Raw genomic sequence first — 6110 nt, 5'->3', positions numbered from 1 at the left:
CAAGTCAGTACAACTTCCTGTCACAAAGGGTGCCAAAAATCAATGTTCTGTATGGAAACAATAAAGCCCACACACACATTTATCATTATTTTTTTACTTGGCTTTGATTCTCCTCCAAAACATTGGCATTTCATGAAAAAAAAAATGGCAATGTAAACTGGTGACTTTGGGGAGAAAACACTACAGAAGTTTCTATGTGCATCAAAGCTTCCAAGTAAACTAATAATTATATGAGAAATCAGAAGTATTATAATCACTTCAGATGATCTAATGTCTAAATACCTATTTTCCTGAAAGATCATGTTTACAGAGGAGCTGCTGTGTCAGCATGTGCTGGCAGTTTTCCAGTATGCCACAGTAGTGTAGCCTAAATAAATAAATAATTATTCTGTCAGTTTTCTTTTAATTGTGTGATGAGTAACTCTTGTTTATTCAGGCTGTTGCTGTTGGCTACGTGGCCCTCAGCAGGGAAAATTTCTCATGTCCTTAATACTAATGGCATAGTCTTATGTTTTCCACAAAATTGTTTCAAAGCAAATGCCATACAATGGGGTGATAAAAAATATATTTAGGAGAGCCTGCATGTGTATATGCTAAATTTCATGTTCTTTTAGGAATCTTTTATTTAGGTCTTTAGGAATCATGTTCTTTAGTCTTTAGGAATCATGTTCTTTTAGGAATCTGTTCAAATCTGTAAGTCTCTTGATCATCTTTTGAATTAAATGGAGTTTTGATGTTATTTTCTACCTTGTAGAGAAATGTAATAGAAGCTGTCCATATAGCTCTGTATAGCAAATAATATCTACATGTAAGATATGAAACTGCAATACATATGAAGCATTCTATATATATATATTTTCATAAATTAGAACCAGAAGAATATATGATTTGCACAGCTAATAAATGACATACTCTAGTGTCCTTATTTGTGTTTGACACACAAAATGGCTAATTGGCTAATTTTACGTCCCTCAGCAGGATCTTCTGTGGAATAAGATTAACATCTTCAGCTGAACACCATGACAGAAGTAGTGATTTTCTAGCCTTGAAGCAGATTTTGGCCTTGTGCATGAGCTACACCAGTTATTTTTCACAGAGCAAGTGAACAAGTGATGTGCTATTCTGAAGTACAGGGGAATATGTGTGTCAAAAAGCACCTTTTCTAAAATAAACACTGACTTTGCTCTTTTCCTTTAAACAAGCACTTTTTCTCTACTGTACCAGAAGACAGCTGTTGTATAGCTCTGTGGGGTAAATTAGAAACTCTTCACCTTCTGTGCATCTTAAAGTTCTGGATAAAGTGATTAGTTATCAACTAAGACTCGACGATCTTCAGTGTTTTAAACAGGGTGAATTGTTGGACAGTCTGACAGATTATGTTCAAAACTGTCTTAAAAACAAGTCATATATTAGTCTGCAAACAATATGTAACTAAGATGTATTAAGTATTTTCAGTATCAGAAAAAATGTTGTCTTTAAATCAAATATACTACATGCTTGTTTCACTGAAAGGTGAAGTGTGGTTGCCTGGGGGAAGTTTTTTGTTCGTCTTTTTTTGTTGTTGTTGTAGTTTTTTAAGGGAATATTGGATGTAAAATATTAGTATTGTTTTCAGCTTGTATTTATTCTTACTGTGTCAGGAAGTAACTGGTTATTTCTCTTCTTCCATAATATATGTTGCGTACATTCAGGAGTATGGTTTAACATTTTGTCTATCTTATGTGTTAGTGAGGATATAGATGGACTGGAGAACAATGAGAGACAAAAGAAAACAATTGAATAGCTTGGAGTGGCAGAGGGGGAGGTGCTGATCTCTCCTCTCTGGTAAAGAGCAATAGGACCTGAAGGAATAGCATGAAACTACAACAGGGGAGCTTCAGTCTCGATGTTAGGAAGAGGTTCTTTATTGAGAGGGTGGTTGGGCACTGGAACAGGCTCCCCAGGAAAACAGTCATGCTCCAGGCCTGATGGAGTTCAGGAAGCATTTGGACAATGCTCTCAGGGTTTGATCTTTGGGTAGTGTTGTGTGGACCCAAGAGTTGGACTTGGTGATTTCTTGTGGGTCTCTTCCAGCTCAGGATATTCTTTGATTCTATGATTCCGTCATTCTAACTGGATGCCTCCGAGCTGCTTTTCCTGGGCTTCCTTGTTCATTATCTCTTGGTTGAGAACTCTTTCATATGTTTATGTCCAACAGTCAAATAAGGCTTTGGTCTATAAACAGTGGTCACTGTTTGACCTCCAGAGTCACATACATCTCCCTTTCTGTTTGCATGGAGGTAGTTTTTTGATCTCCTAGGAAAGTACACACACCATATCTGTTCTTTAGGGGAAATATAAGTGACCCAGGAAGCACTACTGAAAATGGAAAATAACAGTTATTTTGTTATATTGATAACAGTTTTCTCATCTTCTGTGTTACCTACAAGCTATTTCACAAGATAGGTGAAATAGGTACCTTATATAAGTACTTGTGGTCTCTCATATATGTTCTGGAAGAGATTTAGGATTTTATTTCTTTTTCATTTCCTTTGGGATTTTAATATTCTAGCATACTCTTCTTCCTAGTTTCTGGTAACTGCCTCTTGAGTGGACCTGGAACTTCATAGGTTTAGAAATTGAATTTATGACATAATGTGAAATGGTCCCAGGGATTATTCAGTTTAGGAATAATTTATAAAACAAAGTACCTGTATTTTATGGTTTTTTTTTTGGTTCGTTTGTTTTGTTTTTAATAAAACTTATTTTTAGATTTTACTTTGGTCCTGAAAAACAGAAGACAGTGAAATTACAGTTGTGAAGATGAGAAGTTACGTGTTTGTCAACTTTAGCTCTGTTAAAGTCTTCAACTTTGGCAAAAATTGGTTGTTCATGCCTAAGGGACATGCTACATTTTGCTTTGTTATTTTGGTTATGAAAGGTGAATAAGACTTATTTCAACCATTTTAAAATATCAAGAAACTCGTTATTCTCTGAAATCAGAGTGTATGCCAACAGTAGCTTTGTCCTACTGATACACCCCCTATGAGTCAAAATATGTAGTTTGCATACATAACCATTGCTTATTTGTTTTTCCTAAGGTTTTTCATCTGAGGTTGAAAAGCATTGTGTTCTCTGCACACGTTGGCGTATTTCTTAGACATATTTTTCCAGATTAGTGTGGCATCTAGGATCATAGGAAACAATCTAGCTGGTAGAAGACCGTTAACCTTGTTCAAGGTAATCCTGTGATAGGGATTCGTAATCTCTGGAAATTAGATTATTCTTATTCTTATTCTTAAATTCGTTTTTCCTCTTTTACAGTGCTTCTTATAACTCGATTAAATAATTTAATTGTAAAGATGCTAAGGTACTTCTATTTCCTCTTTTTTTTGCAAGTCAGAACAATGCCAAAACATTGTTTATATAGAAATGTTTTGGCACAACAGCTAAAGGAGTGCCACTATGCCCTGTGCAGCAAGTTGGCTCAGAAGACATAGTTTCACCAAAGAATTGTAGGGGATTCAGGCAAAGAGTAAATGAGAGAAAGGAGGAACACTGGCAGAATTATGTTTATACATAAAGAAAATAAACACTGGTAAGAACAGCTGAAAGTTCTTTCAAAGAACACAAGAAATTTTTATGGTTTTTTGTCAGAGGAAATAAAATTTAGAAAGTCAAATAACAGGCTTCTAAAGGCAACACGTGTGTTAGTTCTTTTACAGAACTGGTGAGTAGTAAAGAAACAGGATTTTGTTTGCTTGTTTGTTTTTTTGTTTGTTTTTTTAAAAAGCCATCCTCATACCACAATTATTTTTTTTAAAAAGCCACCCTCATGCCACAATTAATTTTCATAATTTAAAAAATAATTTTAAACACTCCTTTTTTTTTTTTTTAAGCTAATAGACACCCACAAACTTACTACTACTCATCAATCATTTTTCTAGTTCAAAAATAAGAAGCCATCCAGATATATTGGAAAGGTTTTGTTTGTTTGTTTAAGTCCATATACACATATTAAAAAAAATAATAGTAGGACCAGGACTTAGATTTTCAAAGACAAGAACAGATAGTCTGAAAAGTAGAGGAATAGAAGTTAATATGGGGAGTGAGTATCATTCAAGCAGTTTGTTAAAAGGAATCCATTATTGTTTCCTTGGTTAATTGGCTTTTGGGAGGAGGGTCTTTATATGTATATATATATACATACTACTACTAAATACAAGGAGGTTACTTTTCTTCAGTTACATAACGATTAGACTTCTAAAGTTCCACGGTTGCTTTATACTGACGTAACTGGATGTAGCCACTGAAAAGAGCACATACAACAGCTCGGTAAGCTTGATAGGGAGTTGATTTGGTCATAAACTAAGATGATAAAAGGAAAAATAAATCCTTTTCAAGCAGATTAGTCTTCAAAATATTCTTGCACAAATACCACTCTTGGCAAGGACAACCATTTGGGAATGCACAGGGAGTTTTAATGTAAAAGGGTGCTGATTTGCAGGCAAGTTGGCTTGAAGTAAGCTGAGTCTTTAGTAAGGTAGTGTGAGCATTCCACTAGGGATATTTTTCTGAAATTACGTACGAGTTTGTCTGCTTATCTGCCTTATCTTTTTGCATATTTTTTATTTTGCGTGAAGGCCAACCATATCCTGGGGTGCATCAAGCGTGGCATTGCTAGTCAGTCAAGGGAAGTAATTGTCCTGCTCTACTCTGCACTGGTGCAGCCTCACCTTGAGTACTGTGTGCAGTTCTGGGCACCACAGTACAAAAAGGATGTGAAACTATTGGAGCATGTCCAGAGAAAGGTTATAAAGATACTGAAAGGCCTACAGGGGAAGATGGCTGAGGAGCGGCTGAGGTCACTTGGTCTGTTCAGCCTGGAGAAGAGGAGGCTGAGGGGGGACCTCATCACGATCTACAACTTCCTCGCGAGGGGGAGTGGAGGGGCAGGTACCAATCTATTCTCTTTAGTGACCTGAGAGAATGGTGTCAAGCTGTGACAGGGGAGGTTCAGGCTGGATGTCAGGAAGAGATTCTTCACTGAGAGGGTTGTCGCGCGCTGGAACAGGCTCCTCAGGGACGTAGTCACGGCACCAAGCCTGTCGGAGTTTAAGGAGCATTTGGACTGTGCTCTCAGTTGTATGGTCTAAATTTTTGGGCAGACCTGTGCAGGTGAGTTTTATCACATGTGTAAATCAAAATTGTCTTCCGTGTGAAATTTTCAGCGTCTTTGGGGACTCATTCAACGGGACTCAGCTGAATCTGGTATCACCTCTTCCATTATCTTTCCTTCATCTACTCTTGTGTCCAGGCTTCGCAGAAAATATCAAATTAGCTGGCATATAGCTAGCTGGGTCACTGTATTACCCTTCTTAAACAAGGATTCCATTTTAACATTCCTCAAGGGTTCTGTAATTTTCTTAATTAAAGAATAAGGTAAGTCAGAAGGGCGACTCAGGGGAGTCCAGAGATTTTCTGTTGATTTTATGTATATCTTGTTCCATGCCAAAGGGAAGTATGCTACCATTCTTTCATAATGAAGGATTATAACCCTATATATATATATATATATATATATAATACTCTGAATTATGACTAAGAACTGTTTTTTGTTGTTGTTTGGTTGTTTTTTTCTGTTGTGTCTATCCATTTACAACCTTGAAGATCCTGAATCTTGCTTCTAATTAGATTGAGTTGCATAGTATATTTTTTGCCAGCATTCTTTTAATTGTTACTGATTTTTAATTTTTCTGTACTCAAAAATTCCACTTAATTATTTTCATCTGTCCTCTTATTAAAAATGAGCTATGTAACTCTAGATCTTCATGACAGACTGGTCTATGTGAAAGCCTTAGAATCTTACCATGATTTGTAATCTGAAGATACAAATGTTTAAGAAAAAAAATAATTAGTTAAAAAATGAATAGCTAAGTTTGAGACATATTATAAAGTGTTTGTTCCCTCTGTACTAAAAAAGTTTAAATGTCAAGATCAGGCCTGGCTAGGATTTGTTTCTATAAAAAAATGTGATAATGATAGTGAATTGAAGGCAATATGAATTCACCTTTATTTTAAGTTTCTGGCAAACCTTTAGTTATTCATTTATTTTGAGTTGTATCAATAAA

This window comes from Anser brachyrhynchus, assembly GCF_964034855.1.
Source record: "Anser brachyrhynchus genome assembly, chromosome: Z".
NCBI classification, from domain to species: domain Eukaryota; kingdom Metazoa; phylum Chordata; class Aves; order Anseriformes; family Anatidae; genus Anser; species Anser brachyrhynchus.
The sequence above is the reverse complement of the archived record's forward strand: the minus strand, read 5'-3'. Positions refer to the sequence as shown.